This window comes from Macrobrachium nipponense, chromosome 14 (assembly GCF_015104395.2).
Source record: "Macrobrachium nipponense isolate FS-2020 chromosome 14, ASM1510439v2, whole genome shotgun sequence".
Classification (NCBI taxonomy): Eukaryota; Metazoa; Arthropoda; class Malacostraca; order Decapoda; family Palaemonidae; genus Macrobrachium; species Macrobrachium nipponense.
In genome coordinates, this window is record NC_087207.1 from 40,719,775 (window position 1) to 40,744,910 (window position 25,136).

A 25,136-nucleotide genomic window follows, 5' to 3' on the forward strand; every position below is an offset into this window, starting at 1 on the left:
AAAAACTCATAATATGGATGGGATAAGATCAATCCATAACATTTGCAATTACTCACCATCCGCAGTGTGAAAGTCGTTATAGAATAAAACAGATTTTGCTGAAACATGGAAGTCATCTTCGAAACAGGTAATATTAGAATAACAGGAAATTTACCAAGCGTCGTTTTATTATTTAAAAGCGATTCCGAGTTGAAGAGCGTGCTATAATATATATATATATATATATATATATATATATAGATATATATATATATATATATATATATATATATATATATATGTATATATATATATATATATATATATATATATATATATATATTATATATATATATATATATAATTTAAAGCGAAAAGAAAGACCTGAGTTGCATAAACGGAAACGAATGACTCATATATATATATATATATATATATATATATATATATATAGATATATATATATAGGATATATATATATATATTATATATATATATACACATACATACATACATCAGTAAACAAACTAGATATTTAAAGTTCTAAATCCATATGATAGGCTTTTTTACCCTATTATACACAGTGTCATGAATTTTTCAGGCGCAACTTAATAAATTACAGGGAGAATTAGTTTTAATGAGAAACTCTCATGATTTAATTATCTCTGCTCACGTTCCTCGAAATCACTTCCTCGTATCTGGGGACGAAAACATCCGGACTAAAAAAATGAGAGCGAAGAATCCTCTCATATTTTATTCACACTTAGACTTAAGGCGCTTAAAGTCCAAATCTGCCTGTTTCATGCGCTTCATCAAAGACATTTCATGTCTTGCTTGAATACAGTGTAATGGAAACAGAGTTCGTCTCAAATTAAGTACATGCAGCGCCTGCTTTTTTCAGTAGTCTGGTTCTTCTCTCTTGCCCTTATTATCCTCCTCTCTCTCTCTCTCTCTCTCTCTCTCTCTCGATTCGCTCTCTCTCTCTCTCTCTCTCCTCTCTCTTGCTTAGTGAGACGTACCGCGTGAAGTCAGATTAATCAACAGATATCACAAGTTTAACATACGACTAGAATTTGAGAAATATCTAGAAGTGTTTCGTGAACTATCGGTGATAAGATTGTGTGAAAATAGTAGGATAAAGCGTCTTCTAAGTTAGTTTATCAAGTGTAATACTATAAATCAGAACAAGATGGCAGTAAGTTCCAACTGCGGGAAGAGGTGGCGTAATTTGGCGTGTTTAGCAGATTCGCAATACGATGAGGTAGCAGGAAGGGAACTGGCATTTCTCATCTATGAAATCAGCATCAGTCCTAACCAAAAAGATACAAAAGCATTCATAGATATATTAGAAGGATATAATCCTTCAAACTGGAACAAATCTAATGAAAAACATCTTGAAAATAATTGAAGAAGTTCCAAATAAAATCCAAGTGGTCAAGAGACTCATAAAGAAAATATACATAAACCAACATATTCCGACAAAAAAGAAAATTGAATAAGGTGAATCTTGTGAATATCCTAATTGATGCATTAGGAAAAAAAAAAAAGAATGCCAAAAGCATGCAAACTGTGTAAGGTTTGGTATAGCATAGTCAATCCACAAAACCTAATCAGAAAATGTGCTGCTTGCAACATTCCGACCCATCCACAGTGTGCTGAGGTAATACAAGATTTGAGAAAAGATACAAGAATTTTTTGTTCCAACATGTCTATCATGGATAGACAATGTTATTAAATCAAGATTGAATGTACAAATAGTTGAGGATGAAGAAGAAGAGGAAGAGGAAGAAGAAGAAGAAGAAGAGAGGAGGAAAACGGAAGCGAAGTAAACAAAATGAAATGATGACAGAAAAAAATAAGTAAGGAAAACAAAGAACAACGATAAAAGTATGGATGCAGAGATACTCATTGATACTACATATGAGGCAATAAAGCAGCATACCTACGAAGAAATAAATTCGATATGACAACAGAAAAGCAAATCCCGAAGAGGCTCTACCCAGATCTACACAATGACGGGAAAGAGGAAAAAATAGACAAGAAAGACAAAATCTGCAACCTTTTGAAAAGAGGGAATTGCAGATTTGGAGAAAGAAAATGTTACTACAAACATCCTAAGATATGTCAAAACTATGAAATATATGTTGTGTGGGCATACTTAGATTGGATATGGGGAATGATTGCAGAGATCTGCATCCAAAAAATATGTAAAAACCTAAAAGAAGGAAAAGGATGTAAGGTTCGACAAAAAAATGCAAATATATGCACCCTGTAGCCATGAATCATAATCAAATAAATAACCAACCAAGTAATAAAATCCAAAATAAGAAAGAAACAAATAAAGAGAGAAATCAAGAATATCAGGTAAAAGAGAAAAGCAAACCACAATGAGATATGCAGAGGTGTCAGCAAAAAATTTCAAAGCATCAGCTCCGAAATTCTACTCAAGAGATAATAACTGTATTTATTATGCAAGAGGATATTGCAGAAACGGAGAAAATTGCAGATTCAGACACAAAATGAATAATTATGATGAAGGAAGATCAAATATTATGGAAAAGTTGGATTTTTTAATGTCAGAATTTCTGGAAATGAAAAAAAGAACAACATACCAGAAACAGGAAAGAGACATGGGAAAATCCTTACTACTACCATTATTAAATGAAGGAGAAAACACGCAAACCATCATAGTGATGAATGCGCAGGGTTTAGTTACGAGTAACTCAAAAAGAAAAATAGAGTACTTAGAAGAACTAACCCAAAATGAAAAGAAAATAGATATAATGAATATAAGTGAAACCTGGTATTCCCAAGAGACTGGGAATGATGATCAAATAAAAAGGGTTCCAAACTTATAGATCAGATAGAAAAAATATGGTAATCAAGGGGGAACCGCAATATATGGGAAAGACAAAAAAACAAGAAAAAATATATGAGAAATATAGTAACTCAGAATGTGAACTAATAGCGGTAGAATTTGAATCTGAAAAATTGATGAACATAGTAATATATAGACCTCCTATACTAAAGAGTTTGACTTAATAATTGAAAATTGGATGATATATGTAGAAATCACAAGGACTGGACTATTCTCCTATCTGGTGACTTTCAACTTTCCTTTCGAGAAATGGAAAGAACGAATAGGAGATGTTGTACTTATACATATAAAAAAGAGAGTAATAGTAGTGCAGAAGATAAGAGGCAATTTGAAAGCTATTAGATATGCTACTAGAATACAACATTCAACAAATAAATCACCTGCCAACAAGAAAGGAAAATACTTTAGACCTAGTATTTGTGAACGAGATGAATTATGTTAAAGAAATAATAGTTTATAATGCGAGTATTTCAGACCATAATGTCATAGAATTAACAGTTCATTCCAAAGCAAGTGAAAATAGAGATAAGCAAGAAATGAAAAAGTGGGAAGGATATGGAAAATACAACTTCTACAGTAAAAATATAAAATGGTCAGAAATTAATGAAGAATTAAACAAAGATTGGGATAAACATTTTCGTAAGTGATGACATAAGGGTAAATACGGAGATATTATATAAAATATTGGAGAAAAATAGTGGAAAAATATATACCGAAGAAGAAAAGTAAACATCATTCATGCATACCAAGAGACAGAAGGATCTTGTTCCAGAAAATCAGAAAGTGGAAAAAAGGTCTTGCAAAAGAAAAAAATGCATGGAAAGTTATAGAACTAAAAAGTAAGATAGAAAAAAAATGCAGAACAAAAGATTATACAATCAAAAGAAAATGAAAAACGGGACTTGGAAGAAAAACCCTATTAAATATCAAGCAAAAACCCCAAAACTATTATACTCATATGCGAAGAAGATGAATAAAAGAAGAATAGAAAATCGGCCCTCTGAGAATTGAAGGGAGATTAACGAATGAAAAAAAGGAAATTTGCAACATACTGGCAGAACGATATAAGAGAGAATTCACCCCTAGAATAGATAATGAAGATAATGATATAGAAGTAAGGGTGAAGAAAATAGTGAATATTTAGCTGACATAGAAATTAATGAAGCTGATATTGTGCAGGCAATTAATGAAATTAAAAATGGAGCTGCTGCAGGGCCGGATGGAGTCCCTGCTATTTTGTTAAAGAAAGTAGTTCATTCTATCGCAAAGCCACTTGCAATATTATTAAGACAAAGTGTAGATACAGGCAAGATTTATGATGAGCAACAAATTAGCATATATCACCCCTACTTTCAAAAGTGGATCAAGACTAGAGGCAAGTAATTATAGGCCTGTGAGTCTAACATCACATATTATGAAAGTGTATGAAGGGTAATGAAGAAAAATATTATGAAACATTTTAATAAAAAATAATTTGTTTAATATAGGACAACATCGGTTTGGTTTCGTACCCGGAAAAAGTACAAACCCAACTGTTAGTCCACCGTGAGAACATATTCAAAATATGAAAAGAGGAAATGAAAAACAGATGTGGTTTATCTAGACTTTGCAAAAGCTTTTGACAAAGTAGACCATAATATATTAGCAAAGAAAATTAGAAACACAATATCAGTAGTAGATAAAGTAGGAAGATGGTTAAAAGAATTTTTACACAACAGAAAACAGATAGTTATTGCAAACGATGAGAAATCGGATGAAACCAAGGTAATATCCGGTGTGCCACAGGTACGGTGCTAGCTGCAATATTGTTTGTTATTATGATTGAAGACATAGACAGTAATGTTAAGGATTCGGTAGTGAGTAGTTTCGCTGATGACACAAGAATAAGTAGAGAAATTACTTGTGATGAAGATAGGAACGCTCTACAAAGAGACCTTAACAAAGTATATGATTGGGCAGAGGTAAATAGGATGGTATTTAACTCTGATAAATTTGAATCAATAAATTATGGAGACAGAGAAGGAAAGCTATATGCATATAGGGGACCTAATAATGAGACAATCACAAATAAGGAAGCAGTTAAAGACCTTGGTGTGATGATGAATAGGAACATGTTTATGCAATGATCAAATAGCAATTCTGTTGGCAAAATGTAAAGCAAAAAATGGGGTAATGTTGTTACGGCACTTCAAAACAAGAAAAAGCTGAACACATGATTATGCTTTATAAAACATATGTTCGTAGTCCACTTGAATATTGCAATATGATATGGTACCCACACTATCAAAAGGATATTGCACAAATAGAGAGTGTACAAAGGTCCTTTACAGCTAGAATAGAAGAAGTTAAGGACCTAGACTACTGGGAAAGACTACAATCCTTAAAATTATATAGTCTAGAAAGGAGAAGAGAACGCTACATGATAATTCAGGCATGGAAACAGATAGAAGGAATAACAGAAAATATCATGGAACTAAAAATATCAGGAAAGAGCAAGCAGAGGTAGATTAATAGTGCCCAAAAACTATACCAGGAAAAATAAGGAAAGCACACAGGACATTAATCCACTACGCACCGCAGCATCGATAATGCAGCGTCTATTCAATGCGTTGCCAGCTCATCTGAGGAATATATCAGGAGTGAGCGTTAGATGTGTTTAAGAATAAGCTCGACAAATATACTAAACTGCATCCAAGACCATCCAAGATTGGAAGATGCAAAATATACCGGAAGATGTACTAGCAACTCTCTGGTAGACATTAGAGGCGCCTCACACTGAGGGACCTGGGGCAACCCGAACGAACTGTAAGGTCTGTAAGGTCTCTCTCTCTCTCTCTGTAGTTTTTGCTGTCAGGGTCAACGGACCGGGCCTTTCCCTGAGTGCTATCAAAACCTCCTGAGTTTTGTTTATCAGTTCTAGTGTAGTTATTTGGCGATTAATACACACATACAGACACTAGCACTCGCGCAATATATGTAAATATTATATATATATATATATATAGTATATATATATATCTATATTATCTATATATATATACTATATATATGGTGTGTGTGTGTGTTTTGTGTGTGTGTATGTATAGTATACATATACATAGCAAGAGAGAACCATGCATCTGGTATTTAAACTTTTCCCAGGAAGTAGGAATGACACGGGATCTTGCACGATGTTCGAAATAGGTCCGCACACTATTTGAACCCCGGAAACGATCAATACAGTTTCTTTTTAAATAAGACAGAGCTTTCCCCCTATCATTTACTTGAGAGTGATTTTAGGATATCTGGCTTTTTTAAGCGATGTTTACAATCTCACCACGAGACCTGTTTAAATACCAGATAATATATATTATATATATATATATATATATATATATATATATATATATACTATATATATATATATATATATATATATATTATGTGTGCCTGTTATTGCCACACTAACCTCATAGGTTCTGCATTTCTTTACAATTCCTTGTTACGCTCCTCACCACAAGCACAAACAAGCTCCAAGTGAAAAAGACACATTTATATCCAGTAAAAAAGTGGTCAACTCTCTCTCTCTCTCTCTATCTCTCTCTCTCTCTCTCTCTCTCTCTCTCTCTCTCTCTCTCTCTCTCTCTCTCTATATATATATATATATATATATATATATATATATATATATATATATATATATATATATATATATATATATATAAACGGTGACAAGGCAATTTGTCACCGTTTGATCCAACAACGAGCACTTGGACTTTTCTCTAACCGTCGCTTTTGTCATCATGGCCCTCACGTCGTATTATCATCATGGAAAATGTTTATTAGTCCACTCAGTTTTATTTTTAGAAATACAGAAACATACACGCACACACATACACCACTCACACACACACACACACACACATATATATTATATATATATAATATATATCATATATATATATATATATATATATATATATATATCTATATATATATATACATACTATATATGTGTATATATATATATATATATATATATATATATATATATATATATATATATATATATATATATATGTGTGTGTGTGTGTGTGTGTGTGTGTGTGTGTGTGTGTGTATGTGTGTGTGCGTGCGTGTATGTTTCTGTATTTCTAAAAATAAAACTGAGTGGACTATTAAACATTTTCCTTGATGATAATACGACGTTGAGGGCCATGATGATAAAAGCGACGGTTAGAGAAAAGTCCAAGTGCTCGATTGGTTTCTATCCACTTTTCCAGAGGCCCAACCGCTGTTGGGGTCAAACGGTGACAAATTGCTTTCCCCTCCTTTGTTGTTCCGCTAAAATTGATATTTCTAGACCTACACAGTAGTTTAAGAACCTAGCAGTTTTAGTTTGATTGAAGTGGACTGCAGTCAAGGTTTGAAAAAGGACACTGGATCTGTTTTTATGTTAATTTTGTATATTTTTTTCTCTTACATCTCGTTTTCTATATTCACATAATACTATTTTGTTTTTGGCAGCTGACTCGACAGCGATAAGAACACAACTGTCTGGACGAAAAAGCTGACGAATAGTTTTGTTAATATTAATATCCACGAATAGGGTCTTTTTTATAGAAGACTGGTGGGAGTATTTCTGTAGGAATCGGTGTCAAACTATTTTTTCAGAGCCAAGTAAGCCGCCTGTGGCAGTGGTAAAACATGCCCGTAAGTCAAAGAACTGAAAACCAGTCCTCAACTATAACTCGTGCAAAAAATGGGAATTAAATAAGGGGTAAAACAAAAAATGCAGTAACCTGACTTTTTCCATATAGTTCAGATTTAAAAAAACAGAATCTCAAAGCTTTGACAAGAATGTCTAAACCTGTGCGTGCTTCAAGGTATTATAGCCATTTCTTATTAGGTATCTGATATTCCATCCACCATCCAACTCTATCGTAGCCATTGATTTTAATCTTGCATTAAGGTGAACTTACTTATATTTTCAAGCTTCTGACAAAGGTCGTCCGTTATGGAAGTTTTCAGACAGCCTTTATTGACTTCCATGAACTTGAGCAGTCAAAGCTCAGCTTATCAGCAGCCATAAGGAATACGGGGAGATGGATGTTGGCAACAACAGCAATTTGCAAACATTACCTTTCATATGTCCATTAATTATGTAAACGCACCTGGGTCCTTACTAGCCAGTCTGCCTTTAAAGTAAATTTTTATTTTTTAACTATGGCAAAAGGAGGGGAGTGAAATTGTTAAGAAATGGATGAATTGCGCAGGTCCAAATAAGGAATGTCAACTAAGTACTTTTTCAGGCACCAGGTCACATTGTGTCCTCAAGGTTTGTTCTAACTAACGATGCGATATAGTGTAATTACTTCGTCTAAATATGAGGGATTTAAAGTTTTAGCCTTTGGTCTAACGATGGAGGATTTTTAAGAATAAGTATTTGGGTCACGTGTGAGGTGCTACTTTGGCCTCTCATCTTCGTGTCACTTACCTCGAGGTGCTAAACATGAAGGAAGCTCCTTGGGACTCCTGCCAACGTGGAATCTGAGGAATTTATTTCTGGTGATTAGAAATTCATTTCTCGTTATAACGTGGTTCGGATCTCACAATAAGCTGTAGGTCCCGTTGCTAGTAGTCAATTGGTTCCTAGCCACGTAGAAAAATATCTAATCCTTCGGGCCAGCCCTAGGAGAGCTGTTAATCAGCTCAGACGTCTGGTAAAACTCAGATATACTTAACTTTTTCCTTGGAACTCGGCGTTTAGCACTAGGACCTCCATGATCAAAGTATTATATACATTCATTTCTGTATTGTATGGTAGACATATTATATTAATAAACGATATCTTCTTGCGGCTGTCTACTTTACATTTACCAGACGGTGTTTAGTACTGGCACCTTAGGAGTAGGTGACGCGTAGATAACAAGCCAAAGTAGCAAAAACATACTTAGCAACACACATTTTATTCACACACACACACACACACACACACACACACACACACACATATATATATATATATAGGTATATAAATGGTGTTAACTGTTTTTTTGTGTATATATGCATGAAGTTATCTTTAAAAACGAATTTGGCATTTTAAGTTTTCAAAAGCCTTCATTTGTAATATCTGTGCTTGAATTTTCTTCATCGCAACAATTTGTAAATTCCTCTGACTAACAGGAAATACAGTGGTTGGTTGGTTTAGGACCCTAACCAAAATAACAAAGATGCAAAATACAACGATTTACAACTTTTATTTTTAACGTGGAATAAGTATGCAAAGAAATTTCTGACCCGCAGTTACATTATTAAATATTAATATTTTTGATATCTGTTTCTTGGTCTGTAGTAGGATAAGTATTCAAAAATAATAATAAAATTAACAACAACACCGCAACTGCTAACTGTGTTCAATCTCTATCATTTACAACATGCCATGTACTGTAGGCCAAAAAACTGGTGGCAGAGTTTGTTTTTTCATAATTTGTCGTTCACCTGCCTGATACACGATTCGTGCCTTATTTATCTATTTTTTCTTTTCAAAGATGGAAAGAAATCATATGCTAACTGTGTTCAATCTCTTTATCATTTACAACATTTACTGTAGGCCAAAAAACTGGTGGCAGAGTTTCATAATTTTTTGTTCACCTGCCTGACCCACGATTCATGCCTTATTTAAATATTTTTCTTTTCAAAGATGGAGAAATCATATGTAATGACGTTAAAATCACTCACTGATATCTTTAGAACATTATGTTATGTTATTATAGATGGAACACCTCGAAGCACCACAAGAGAGCAAGACAATACAGTAGTGTAAATGTTGCTGAACAACATTCATTTGTGAATTTTGAATTCTAGTGCCTCGTCACGATATTGCTGAACCAGGAATCATGACTAGCTCTACGCTTATGACTGGTGTCTGATGAATACTTTAGATGAAGAAGAAGAGATTTATAAATCTACACTTGAAAACTTTGATAGGTGCCTAATGAATAAGCAAACTTATCTTTGGTGGATGAGAGATTCAGTTAGGCTTACTCTTTTTATTTTGTTTTTTTATCGGTGGCCAGTGAATACCACGGATAGGAAGGGAAACAGTTTCAATGATGCATGCATTTTTTTTCTTCAAAACCTAAAGTATACATTTTATTGGGAGATACTTTATTAGCATTCTCTTCTACATCTCAAGGCGACTCGATCCGATTTCTCGCTACGAACTCCATCGTGTGAAAGCATCACTAATGATAACGGTTATTTTAAAATTCCCCGCACCGACAACGAACGCCTTAAAATGCATGTTTATAAAATATTTTATGTTTCAAAGAACTTTATTTCTTTCTTTCATTCCCCAAAATATGTGCATACACTCGTGTTACACCCTGTATGATTGTTGTAGCCGTCAAAGAGCAACCCTTGATTAAAGCAGTAGGTTTTTCTTGAAAAAAGAAAAACAAACATATGAAATAGACTTAAACGAGAATGTCATTTTTCTTATTTATCCTTTCAGCTACTTATAATATGCTTATGGTAATAGGTCTAGATATACATGTGAAACTAATTTTAATTAATTTCTATTTAGAAGAAATGAATAGGTACAGAAAGATCAACAACCTAAGAAAGCTTTAATGAAAGTAAAGCCTATCTTATGTATTCGTCAGTTTTGACTCCCACGCTTTCCAACGTGTTCAGATGAAACTGGATGATATGCAAGGAATTCGATAAAAAAAATAAGACTGAATTATATTCGTTTGATTGTTTTATGATTGCATTTTGACTTTAAATAGCTAGGTCTGAGTAAATTATGTTAAGCAATTATGAAAAGGATAAGAAGAAAGGCGAACATTGCTAATAAAACAAGAATAACGGGAATAATCAAATAAAGCAGATTAATATATATTTTGTCGATTTAAATATTCATTCATATTACGTATCCGAGAGAGTATAATCATGTATGAAAATCCGAAGTCCAATTTAGGCCCACTAAATGTGTCAAGCAAATTATATTTTTGATCATATCACAAAATTAATTTAATAAAACGTCGTTTTCAAAGAATGTTAACGCTTTGATGTATTGTTTATCGGCTGTAGGAGACGAAATGACAATACCCCAGTGCAGAACAATACGTTGAGTCAAGACTCGAGCGGCAGCAAAGCCAAGTTCAAAATGCTTAGGTATGCTATCACGAAGCTAGAGTTGAGAATAAAATTAGAATTCATGGACCCATCGGTATATATGTTCCTTACTTGTTGGCAAAATAATTATCTTTAATACGTTGAATAATCTACTCAATTTTAATGTAATTTATTTCAAGTATAGCACCTTTGAAAGAAAATGTTATTTATTATTAAGTAAATAATGTGACACCCGCATATGGCAATATTTCCATAATGAACAATGAACTAAGAAACTACGCCAATTCTTCGTTAGCCGACAGTACTTTCAATGAGAATTCATTGTTTTATCGGAAGTGGATTCGACTTGTCTGTCGTTATTTTAGTTTTAAACGATGGTTTCTGTAAAGACACAGACGCAGCTGCAGACATAACTAAATACGTAAGAGCCTCTGATTTTAGACTAATGGGTCATGTTATGATCGCCGGAAGACGACTAAAGATATTGTATTATTCAGTTTGCATCTCTCATAGAAAGTGACGACTTCAAGTAAGATTAAACTTTACAGTAGATTCTTCGCTTCATCCTCTGCAACGGTCAAGGGGGGGGGCAGAAACTTTCATCACACGATTTTAAAAGACTTGTCTTCATTATGACAGTGATATTATTGAACACCATACTTTGTCTTGTCCAATAATATCTGCAATTTATATATACACAAACACACACACACGCACACACATATATATATATATATATATAATATATATATATATATATATATATATATATATATATATATATATATATATAATGTGTATGTGTGTGTGGTTCCGTCTTCTAAATAGATGGCAGCGATAAAGCGCGATGGAGACTCGCCTGTAATCTGGATATTTTTCTTCAGTTGGCTTTATCAGAATCGAATCTGCCTCAGCTTGACAAAGTCAGCGACAAGCAAAAAAATGGCGAACGTTACACATTAGAATTACGCAGGGCGTTCAAGATTTTTTGGTCAAAAATAAAATTTTCATTAACACCACTTCATGGAAACCTATTAAATAATATTTGATAACTCCACTGAGTAGAAAGTTAACTGCAGTTTTAACTGTAAATAATTCATAAATGTTTACGCACTGATGCTAGATTCCCGATGGGTAAATATTTTTTTCTGTATTATATTAAAAAATTTACCCTTATTTTCGTATTTTTTTTCGTGTATTATATAAAAAATGAATCCTTATTTCGTTTTATTTCGTGAACTTTGCACAGCTTATATAATAGATATGTGGTTGGTTTGCCTACCTTTAATTTTGTGCCTTTTGAAATTTCCTAATTAAAATACATATGCAAGTATCCGTGGAAGTATAGGTTTTGCTGGCCTTACGCCAGTGCCCAGTCAGTGAGCAAAGCCCAGCATCCTATTAAAAAAAGGATGAGAAAATTTTTGTGTGGTTTGTTCTGGCTCAGATCACCAATGGAGACTTTATCCTATGAATACGAGAAGCACCGCAGAAAGAAATGGTTCACTATCATACTTCCCAGCAATACTAATATTAAGCCCGGGAGGAGACGCCATCTAAATACTTGATCCCATTCATTTTTCGCCTATTTTCCACTTTCTTGTTTCCGTCTGGCCATGGCTAGATAGGGTAGTTAAGTCGCCTGTCCATTGGGGTTTTAACACAGAAAATAAACTTTTTCCCTAATTGTCCATCTCACCTCCTTTTGATCTGCTATTAGGTCATTAACTTTTTCTTTGATGTAATTTGGTCAAAACAAGGTGTTTTTAGGTACTAGAATTGTTGTCTCCATTTCTATTTCTGCTTATACATAGGCACACACACACACACACACACACACACACACATATATATATATATATATATATATATATATATATATATATATATATATATATATATTTATATATATTTGTGTATGTATGTATGTATGTATGTATGTGTACACGTATATATACATACACACACATAGTACACACCCACACACTAATGTAAATCAATTTGTTAATTCTCTACAGGAAGGGATATTAAGCAAAGAATTTAATGGTGTCTACTTTATGTTGCACTTTTCACACTCAACTTTAATGTAGTAATGAATAAGAAACCATAATAATGATACACCCAAAAATAATTTTTATTTTTCAAACAGAGCTACTTTCTCATAATCGTTCATACCATGAGTTTCCAGCAGTGGATGTTAATCGAAAGTGCATCCAGCAATTTTGGGCACATCCGTAACGTGAGCAATGCATATAATTACTTACATTCACTCACAAAAATATAAGGCTTATAAGCCATAGCTGCACTGAAAGTTTCAGTAGGGAATTTATTTTACCTCTAACTACTATTTATCCTGAATTATCATCAACAACAGTTACAGTACACTAGGAACTTTCATTGTGATGTGATAATACACATGAATACAATGTCTCCTAACAAATTAGTACACTCAGCATTTTAGCTGATGAAGACTTTCCTTATGGCTTCAAGAAACAAAGATTTTACAACTTTCAGGAATAACGTTTCACACACGAATACCTCCTTTGCGAGCACCTATACCTCCAGTAAAATACGCAACGTATGCATTATTGCATTCAATCACAGCAAGCAGATAGACATTTTAAGTACGCATAAAGTTTTCAAGTTTTGAAGTGTGTCTTTGAAGTGTGTCACAACACTGATACGTTTTCCAATAACTGCATCCCACATAGAATTTACTTACTTTTGCGTTGAATTGTACATGACTTAATTAACTTTCCCGTTATACCCAATGACACTTGTTTCCTATTTATTGTGCCTTGTCCTTAGCCTTGTCAATATGGATATGTAACTTTTACCTTCATTCCATTCTGGTGCTTCCTGTAACGCTGTCTTAGCTAATCCGCCTTTCATGTCTGGAAAGGACACAGACGAGTCAAGTCCAGTGGAAGGAACATGTCCAGCAGACCTCAGGGCATTTTCGGAAGCTAGAAGCACCACTTAGGGCACTTTTTGTAGCGTCAGAATGGGCAACCTTTGCGACTTCTCAGGGTCTTTTTCGGAATCTCTTCCTAGGACTTACATCTCCTTCGGAAGGTTTTCTTTGTTTAAGCCTACGGAAGTATAGCTCAAAGAAGGCCTAAGGAAACCAGGACTTGTGTTTCATTTGTCAAGACGTCACGTACAACCACTAAGGCAGCATATAGGTGGGGGGTTTTTCTTCACCTTATTGTTATGACCCCATGGCATCAGTAGCGGGATAAATGGAGGTAGGGGTGGGTACCGACTGTCAGACGTACCTAGGTGATAGTTGTGTTAAATCTTACAACAACTTTCTATTTATTCTCACCTTATTATATTGAGGGGAGGAGAGCTTCCTTCCACTTCTCGAGGATTATCTGTGAAGATGCACAAGGAAGCAAAAGCAGATTCGTTGATGACACGTTCGCCTTGTTTTGTTATGAATGCCTTGCAGAGTCCTTTCTGGAGTTCGTCAACCGACAACATCCAAACATAAGGTTTTACTATGGAGAAAGAGGTAAATAACAGGCTTCCCTTCCTTGATCTTATGTTTCCAGAGATGACTCAGGCTTTTACACAGGTGTGTATAGGAAAAAATACATTTACTGGTTTGGGAATGATTTTTATAGTTCGTGTTTCTTTAATTTTAAACGGAACTCTATTTTAACCCTCCTCCATAGAGTTATACTCACTCATCAAACTGGATAAGCTTTCACGACGAATATCCTTTCTGGTGAAATATTTTAATAATAATTTTTTTTGTTTTCCTTTCACGACTTTTTTTCAGATCTCTAAACCAAACTGCTGACAGAGAAAATGGTGCATTCAACACCGGTATCTACTGTATCGAGACCTAAAGATGTTTGCAAGTTTCCCTTTCTTGCATGATGATACCTTTAGGAGAACATGCACATCCACTATTCAAAAGATGTTTCGGCTGTGGACTTGAAAATTATCCCCAAAAATCCCTTACCATTTGGATCGCTGTTAGAGTCAAAGACCGACTCAGTCCTCTGCTTTCGTCCAGCGTCGTATATAAATATACTTGCCCGAGATGTGATCACGGGACATACGTGGGATGCACGAGGAGGCTGTTGAAGGTTCGAATTGGTTCCCACAGGGGCATAAGCCATAGAACAGGTAGTAGGTTATCAAATCCAGAACAATCCAATATACGGAATCACTCAAAAACATGTAAAACATAAATATTGACAGCAAGGATTTTTCTATCTTGGGCCAACTGCGGAACAACAACAACCTGACAATTTTAGAATCTATCATTGATTAAAGACTGTACGTCGTAAATACCCAAACGTCCTCTGTAAAATTGTTCATAGCCTAGTTTGGGCAGCTGGTCTGCCTCACTGTATTTTTACCTATATTGTGTCAGTTTTACTCTTTCTTTTGTATAGGTAGGTTTTTCTGAAATTTTAGTGAAGTCCTGTACTTTTAATATGTCTGACTTTGGAGGTTCTGTTCAATTTTAAACTTTTAACTTTTTAACTTTTAACTTTTAACTTTTAACTTTTTAACTTTTAACTTTTTACTTTTTACTTTTACATATTGAGAGCTGTTGCCATACATTTTTAATATAAATTAAATAGATCAATTATTAATGTTTCGTAAGCTTATATATTTTTAGCCTTGAAAATGCGACCTTGGGCTAATTCGTCGCGAAACGTCGGCATTAAAAAAAAATAAAACTGTTGAAAGATGAGGATGCCTTTCCCTACTACTTCCTTCGGAATATATATATATATATATATATATATATATATATATATATATATATATTATATATATATATATATATATTTTATATATATATGTATATATATATATTTATATATATATGTGTGTGTGTGTATGTGTGTATGTGTGTGTGTGTGCACGCGCGCTTTTAATTGCACGACAAAATGATTACTGATTGATTAACTTTAACATAAGCATTACCTGTAGCAGAATCAAATGCCAAGATTTCAGCTGAAAGCTGATTTCAAAACTGGGCAATATCAAGATGAACTCTGGGAGTTAGCTTAATTAATTGTATTTACAAATAATATTTATATCAACGATAATACTAAGTAAAAGGGGCTATTTTTGACCCCGTAATAAGATTACAAATGCAAACAAGATTTTGTTGTAGTTGAATGTCGAGCAAACGGAGGGTGTTGAAGGATTAGTTTCCTTGAAGGCATCGGGAAGGAAAGAGAGAGACGCGAGTCTTTTGTATTTTTTTGTGTGATTGGAAAGTATAAGATAAAAATTGTGACCTGAGATTACATGAAAGGGGGACCTTCTTACACACCCACAGACACACACGCACACACACGCACACACACACACACACACACACATATATATATATATCTATATATATATATATATATATATATATAGATATATATATTATATATATATATATCTATATATATATATAATACATGTGTGTGTACATTACTTTTATGTATGGTAAACATATGATGACCATTAGTTATTTCCAACTTCTCACAACTGTGGTTTGGATTTAGATCTCCGTTACAAAGACATTCTGTTTGTCGCAGCTTTCATTAGCTATATTACCTTGTAGCGCCAGTTGTTTAGGAGGAATGGACGAAACAGAGGGAATTTGCATAACGTCGTAAGGGAAAGGTCGGGAAACTCCCTTATTTGTTGGCCTCCTTTCTTAATTTTCGTTTATATTTAAAGTCTTTATTCCATAAAGGACCATATTTTACTTTTAAAAAATGTTTTCACAAATATAAAAGGTCATCCGGAGACAATCGAAAAATTTACTGAATAATTTCACGCGTTCATTGACAAATAAATGTTACCATTGGTATTCAAAGGGCCGCGAACGAACAGTTAAATGGTACCATTACTTTCATAGAAATATAATAAATAGATTCCATGAGATATTTATGGATACGTTCCGTAGATAAATGCTTACAGTTTAAACAACTTGACTGTTACCGTGAGGAAAAACAAAAAGTTTCCTTATTATGATTATTGAAAGGTAAAGCGGGTGCTCTCCGTTCCCGTGTTGGTCTTGGCAAGACGAGTAATGATAAACTCAGTGGCTAAAGCTTCTGTATAGAATTCAGTCATCATTTTGCATTTTCTGTATTTGTACTGACTTGATATTCATGAAGACTTTGATGAAAGTGTGATTTCTTGTCATCAAAGCTTCAACAATATTTTCTTATAACTTACATTGAAGCTGACGCACTGCATACCATGTTTGTCATGGTCAGCCTTACACCGTCTATTTTTCTCAGTATCTCATTCATGCAACTCTTTATCTCTTACACTTTGTCCATTCTCTCATTCTTTCTCGATTTCTTGATTGCTGGTCTATCTCTAAAATCGAACTCTTGTCGGAAAGCCTTCCAGTATAAGAGAAAGGACTTTTATGAGGAATCATCGCCCTATATTCGAACTCATTATAAACTTCGAAAAGTCTTCGCAAAAAATTGAAAACCTAATAAGGTACTTTCTGTTACGCACTAACCTCTTTGGCTGTCTGTCAATATATATATATATATATATTATATATATATATATATATATATATATGTTGTTATATATATATATATATATATATATATATATATATATATATATATATATATTATATATATATATATAATATATATTCCTCCCCCGTGACGAGAATCTTCATAGTAGCGATCGAGAGAAGAGTTTCCGTCATTTCCCTGGTGATGAAATAATCTCTGGAAATGACAACATAAGAGATCTTGATTGCATTTATGATGAAACCAGACAATTCCGGGAAGAAATGCGTTAACATAAAAGAAAAAGGTATAAGAGACTATCAAATACTCATAATACATTTTTTTTTTTTTTTTTTTTTATCTTTCTCAAGCGAGTTTGTGGTAATAACGGAAGTTCGTCATTAAAGAACTGCGTATATAATCGGAGTATGGTTAATCAGTGTCAGCTAAGCACCCTTCTCCCATCAGTAATGCCTCGATAAATGGGCTGGAATACCTGCTGCTCTTAGCAGTTTGCTCAAATATCAGGTGTCACGGTTTTCTTACCCCGCCTGAGCACCAGAAAACCTGTTTTTTTTTCAAGTTTCGGACTTTGCCAAATACTCCGTGCTCTGGCGTTTCAAAGGAGAGGGCCTTAATCCTCAACCCTCTGAGAGTATATTAGGGTAACCCACAGCCCTCTTGAACCGTTTGTCCTGGCTTTTAATCTGGCTCAGAGATGGATGAAGTTTAGAGGATCCCAGAATAACTGCCTTGCAGTCAAGAAGTCATATGATAATCTTTTGTATACAGGCCACATTCATGTCACCGCTTTTAATAGTCACAAGAAGACAGGTCAGAGATTTAATACATGCTACTTTTGTAGGAACCCTGTCTGAGATCAAGAACCCTGTGCATACAGACGCATTTGGCTCCAAATCTGATGCTGGCATTAGATTTGGAGTTGATATTTTCTTATGCTGAAAGTGCTTTTGATTTTCTGAGCAGCATTTGGTTTAGGTTTCTCTGCTGCGCTTTATCCAATATAAGTTGGGACTATAGGAATTTCAGAGGATTTTTATTCGGTCTTTTGTATTCGTATTTTTAGTCACCAACAGTCTGATTGTTTGTCCGTACTTTCACTCTATCATATCCTATACATTGCGATTCCTACCACATACGTATCAGTCCTTCGTAAAGGCTTTAAAAGATAGTCGAAATCGGTCAGGACCTACACCCATTATCTTTATTTTGTGGTGATGATTGTTACATAAAATCACGTGTTAATGTATTTATAATAATTTGTATAAAATCAAGTGTTAATGTAATTATAATCAATCTTACATATATATATATATATATATATATATATATATATATATATATATATATATGTGTGTGTGTGTGTGTGTGTGTGTGTGTGTGTGTGTTTGCGTGTATAATAAATATTTTCATCATACGCCTTTTTCCTTTGTAGATAGGCGGCATCAATGGGTATATTCCTTCATAATTCGCGGAAAACCTTTAATGGTAAGGTTGCTAGCTGCTAACTATTTCCATATGGTAAACTGTGGAGTTGGCCGAAAGAGATCCACAGACTTTGTAACCGTTCTCAGGCTTTGTCCACACTGTAGTGACACTTGCTGTAGACATATCACAAACAGATAACATGCAAACCAACGACTTACTGATAGTTTCTGACCAGTGTTTCATACGATTATCAAGCCTTTGCCCAAAATTCGTTCTTCACTCGGTCGTTGACTTTACAGTTTTTTTCTTTCTTTTTTTAGTAAGAGGAAAGGAAACCGAATTAATACAATGAATATTTTGGTATTTCTGACCGGCATGCTATTTATTGTATTTTGACATTCAAACAATTTTCATTTTTCTTAGAATAAAGAGTTATTGCAGAAAATATCATAATGATTTGAAATATAGAATTGGAACTCCCCTCCCGTATATAGAATATGCAAACATGTAAACACCCACTCCACTCAGAATTAACTCTCTTGACTTCATTCAAAAGTAAATATCTGTATCAGTTCATATTCCTTTTTTTTTTTTTTTTTTCTCAGCATGAAGGCATTTTCAAGTTTATGAAGCTGTTTACTACGGGGAAGGAAGGATACAACGAATATTGTTCACCGTCTGGCAATTTTTAGTTTGCTCCTTCTCTTATTTCTTTAACTACTACAACCTTTCAGAGTAGCATATAGTATTACCGCTCCCTATTTGGTGAATATGCGCCAAAGATTTATATAAATGAATAATGATAAAATTGCTGAAAAGTCAGACCCTGTCACAGAAATACAAAGAGGGTTTATTGATTCTTCCTTCCCTAGCATGCAGACTTTGAAACTAATATATTATAATAATAATTTTTATTTAGTGAAGTCTTCATATCACATGAAGTCAACACGACACTGGGTTCCATGAAATATCTTTGCAACTAATGATAGGCAGGTGGCTGGAACAGCATTTGCTTGGTTAGCTGAGTTCAGGGGCTTTTACAAAGAGCCGGAGACAGCATAAGACCAGCCTAGTTTAAACCAGCGCGCCACCAACAACTTTCTCTCGCTCTCTCTCTCTCTCTCTCTCTCTCTCTTCTCTCTCTCATCTCTCTCTCTCTCTCCAAATGGAGACGAATGGACTGCAAAGCTATGCCTTTTTCTTACCCCTGATCCAAAGAATATATGTAAATGGAAAGCAATGAAGTTGCTGCTTGAGGAATGAAAGACTAGAACTTAGGAAAACAAAACAACAAAGAGAGTTCCGAGTCTTGTTTAGGGGTGTGATGCGCAATTTACGGGAAACGACCCCGGAGGGCCTTTTCGATGGATGACAAGGAAAAGGGCTTTCATGCTGTACTCTCCCCTAACCCGCCATTGACGCTCCCACGGAGCAATATGAGCGGCGCGTTTTGAGCGGCGGTATCAGTGCGTGATGCTTTGGCTTCCAGTTTATAATTACAGGTTTCTGCTTGAGTGCTCACCTTTGGTGTCTCTATACCGGTGTAAATTGAAATGAAACTCACCCTTACAACCAGGTGTTTTCAGATATTAACGCTAACCATACTCTCATTATGATGGGGTTGGCTGGAAATTTTTGAAAAAAATGAATGGGGGTTCGGGGCTAAATTTATTAGAAAAAAATATGATGGGGTTGGCTAAATTAGGAAATATGATGGGGTTGGCTAAATTAGTAAATATGATGGGGTTGGCTAAATTAGCAAAAACTTATGGGGTTGGCTAAATTAGGAAATATGATGGGGTTGGCTAAATTAGGAAATATGATGGGGTTGGCTAAATTAGGAAATATGATGGGGTTGGCTAAATTAGGAAATATGATGGGGTTGGCTAAATTAGGAAATATGATGGGGTTGGCTAAATTAGGAAATATGAAGGGTTGACTAAATTAGCAAAAATGACGGTAATGCTCAATGAACCTTGAAACTGGGTGGTATCAGTGACAGTAGTCCTCATAGGTCTACTGGGTGAATGAAAGAGCAATCTCAGTTATCGGAACGGAGTTTATCCTTGAACAAAAAAGATAGGAACGGCAGATTTTGTTAGAAAGGAGTTAAAATTTTCCCTTAAAAAAAATTGGTACAGAAAAATTAAGTTGATTGCGGGCAGCATGATATTCAAGGTGGCCTTCATATAGACCAGGGAATTTGTCTCTTGCCTTGGCACTTGAATGCCTGGTGTTGTATGGAACCTGTTGTTTATGATATATACGTTGAATAAAGGAGGTAAGATTCGTACGTTATGTGGGAAAGGATGAGAGAAAACATAATTGTCAGGTAGATTGGTTCGTATGTATAATGGGAACAGAGAGGCGGTTTACGCAAGGGAACTCAGATTCAGTTAGCAGCTGAGCAATGAAAAGGCCACTACCCTACACATGATACGAATATTCTGTAAGTAATCATTAGAAAGCGTCACTCTTCTGAGAATAATATCATCACAGTTACGTGATATCTACACAAAGGCCGGAGGGAATCCACCGAAGATAAATGATTGCTAATTCAGCGTCGCTTGAATAGTGGACGGTTTTCATAAGTACGAAAAAGAATACTAACTACACGAAATAAACAATAGGAGAGCCACTAGTGCTACTTATCTTTTTTACGAAAATCAAAACATGTAATATCTATTGAACGGACATCAAATATGTAAATATGTGTGATATAGATATGCATCACTGGTTATAGCAACCACATGTAACAAGAAGATGCATAGTAAGAAATACCAGACCCAAAGGAGTTATAAAAGAGTATAATATTGTCCAAGAGATTCTGGACTCCAGACAAAGAGTTACTGGTCAGAAAGCATTACCAAATACTAGTTGAAATTGAGCATTTGTAGCTGATTGATTTTGTGGTAAAAAGTAATAAGTGAAGATCCGGCATTTAACTTTTTACATTAATCGTACCTGATCAATATAGGGTTATGCACCCTGTGCCTTGTTATCCTACCACCTTTCATGAGAGAAACAACACGAAGTTATTTTCTACGAAGTCGCTGATATTCTGGAACATTCCAGTCACACAACGTTTTGATGCGGGCGCCCCCTCGATCCTCCCCCCCACCCTAATGAAAGAGCGTCTTCTAAAACCCGTAAATTTTGCATTCAATGAAATTGAATTCGTACAATTCAGAAACTACCACCCGCCAAAAACAAATTAGTTTCTCCTTTAGAATTTCTGAGGTTGCTAACTTGAACTTCTATATAAGCATACGAAAAGGGTAAAATAACATCAAATATGTCACATGTTAAAAAAGAGAAAATATATGATTTTAAGATTAGTCATATAAAAGTAAAAGATGACCTTTACTGTAAATATGACACATGCGAAAATACCGAGAAAGTATTCACTAAGTGATGGACTCATAAAGGCATGAAAATGAAGGAAAGACAATTTAAAAATGTGTAATGAAGAATATAAGAGAAAGATCCTGAAATACAAAACAATATGAGCGAACCCCTGGTAGTGAGCCTTACAGAATAGCAATAGGAACTGTAGTATAGTTTATTTTTATGGAGCAGGCAACTTTTATGCATGGCAAGTGTAAGAGATAACCCAGCCAGAGTATTGCTAATACAGCCCGTGTTTACACTCAATAATTGATTTGCGCCTTATATTCCTTCGTTTTGAAAATGGAATATGAATATAGATATATATATATATATATATATATATATATATATATATATATATATATATATATATATATATGTATGTATGATGTATATATATATATATATATATATATATATATATATATATATATATATATATATATATATATGTTTGTTTTTATTTATTTCTGTGACCGATCTTGACAAAACTTGGCGCGTGGACATCAATTGACCCTACTTAGAAAAATTGGTAGTTTTCAAACCCTACCCCCCTTGCCCTTGCCCTCTTCGCCCTTCCCACTAACCCCTTTCCCTTAGTTTTATCATACTTCATTTTATGTCCTGAAGATCATAGAAATGTATTGTTGAAAATGCTTTTTCAGTCACCACAACAATAACATAGTAATACCTGGTTCAAAGGAGCAGTTACCACAGTAATACCTGTATAAAAAGGACAGAACGCTCATAATACCTAGATAGAGGTACAGTCACAAAAGGGACAGTCACCACTATAATTTCTGGATAAGAGGGACACTTATCATTGCAATACCTGGATAGGAGGGACAGTCACCACAGTAATATCTGGATGAAACGGACAGTCACCGTAGTAATACCTGGATAAATGGGACAGTCACACAGTATACCTGTCAGTTCACCAATGTATGTTCGAAGGGTGAACTTCTCCATAAAAAAAGTAGAACTCTCGTTGGACATCAACACAAGCTCCTCCCCTTGCTTTTCCCTTCCTTAAACCTTCCCCCTCCCCCCCTTTCCTCTCCTCTCCTCTTCCCTTACCCCACATCCCATTTCTCTTTCCCTCCCCTGCAAGTAGACTATCATTCAAAGTATTCCCGGGCAGTGCTGTGTTGGTCAGCATATATATATATATCTATATATATATATATATATATATATATATATATATATATATATATATGAAATCAAGCTACCAATGTCCTTTAATATCCAATTCGCTCTACCTCGGAATAAATATATTTTCATGTGTAAACCGAGGAGATCGGGACTTCAGTGAAGTTATTGACTCGGCCAACAAGTTGCTGATCGCGTTGATAACATCATTGAGTCTGATTGATCCTCTGTCCGCTTGAAGTCCTGATTGATCCTCTGTCCGCTGGTTCGAATCCACGACAGGACGAAATATTATCAACTAAAAAGTTCCCTTTCGGTTACATATATATTAATTTCGAGGTAGAGCGAATTGGATATTAAAGGACTTTGTAGCTTTATGCATATATATGAATTAAATTGATGTGATAAAAATGTAAATCCTCATATGTACGAGGATTTACATCACTGTTTTTATGACAAACTTTACTAGTAACCGAACACGGAAAAAATGTGGGTTGGCTGTTGCCTAATGAAATACTATAATGAATGTGACAGGATTAATTCATTGTATTACAAGTTCTGCTTTTATGCGTATAAAACGAACTGGAAACCTTTGTTTTTTGGGGTTGAAATATGTAAATATCATTTGATTTTTAATTACACATCTGGTTGCATCTCTGAAACGAGTTGTGCTCTTATTCATTAGAAAATGGTATTATGACACCTGTGTTCCTTTTTTTCACTGGGAGTATGACCGGGTTCCATACTCTCTTGAATGAGGCTTTAAAGTCCTCCACTAACGTTCAATTTTGCATGTACAGTTACGAAAATTGCACAATCGGACTGTGCAGGAATATCTTCCCCACTAACAATACAGTCCTTTTCCTCAGTCCTCCTTAGCAGCCACAGCGTCAACACACGGTTCTTTGGCTGCAATTGGCTTGCTGGCATCATAAGAAAAATTCGTAAACGTCAAATAAGACGTCCAGTGAAAGAGTACTTGGAATAAACGAATTAATACTCCCACGCGAATTTTTTAAGAGTTTTGAATATGACCCCAAGGACTTTCATAATGTTTATTAAATATATTATGAATAAGCGAAGAGTTCCATGGAAAGATAATCAAGTTCGTAATCATTTGCTTTCATTTGAAAATTGACACAGATAGGCCTATTTTTTTTTTTTTGTTTCATTAAAATGGGTAAATGCTGATTCGTTTTAATTTTTAAGATTGACTTTCTTATGACGTGTTACAATGAATGAAAATCGATAGTTTACCACTGTCTTCCTGTGTTTCATTAGTTTGTTGAATAGACTAATTTAATTTCAAAACGAACTTACGTGGGATGTAAGCAATGAATAAACATACATAGTCCAATATTTTTTTTTTTTTATTTGCTTCATCGGAAAGTAGAATATTATTTTGATTTCATTTTAATAATGAAAATACATACATGATGCATAATCATGAATAGACAAATGTAGGCCTAGTCTTGTTTTAGATTATTTTGTCATAGTAAATGATGCTTATTTTCATTGAAAAACTGACTTGCATTTATAAAACCACGAATAAACATACATAGACTTAATCTCTTACGACAACCTTTGGATTTAACCATCCAAAGCAAAGTCTCATTCATATAGAAGGTTTTCAATGAAATCTACAAAACATT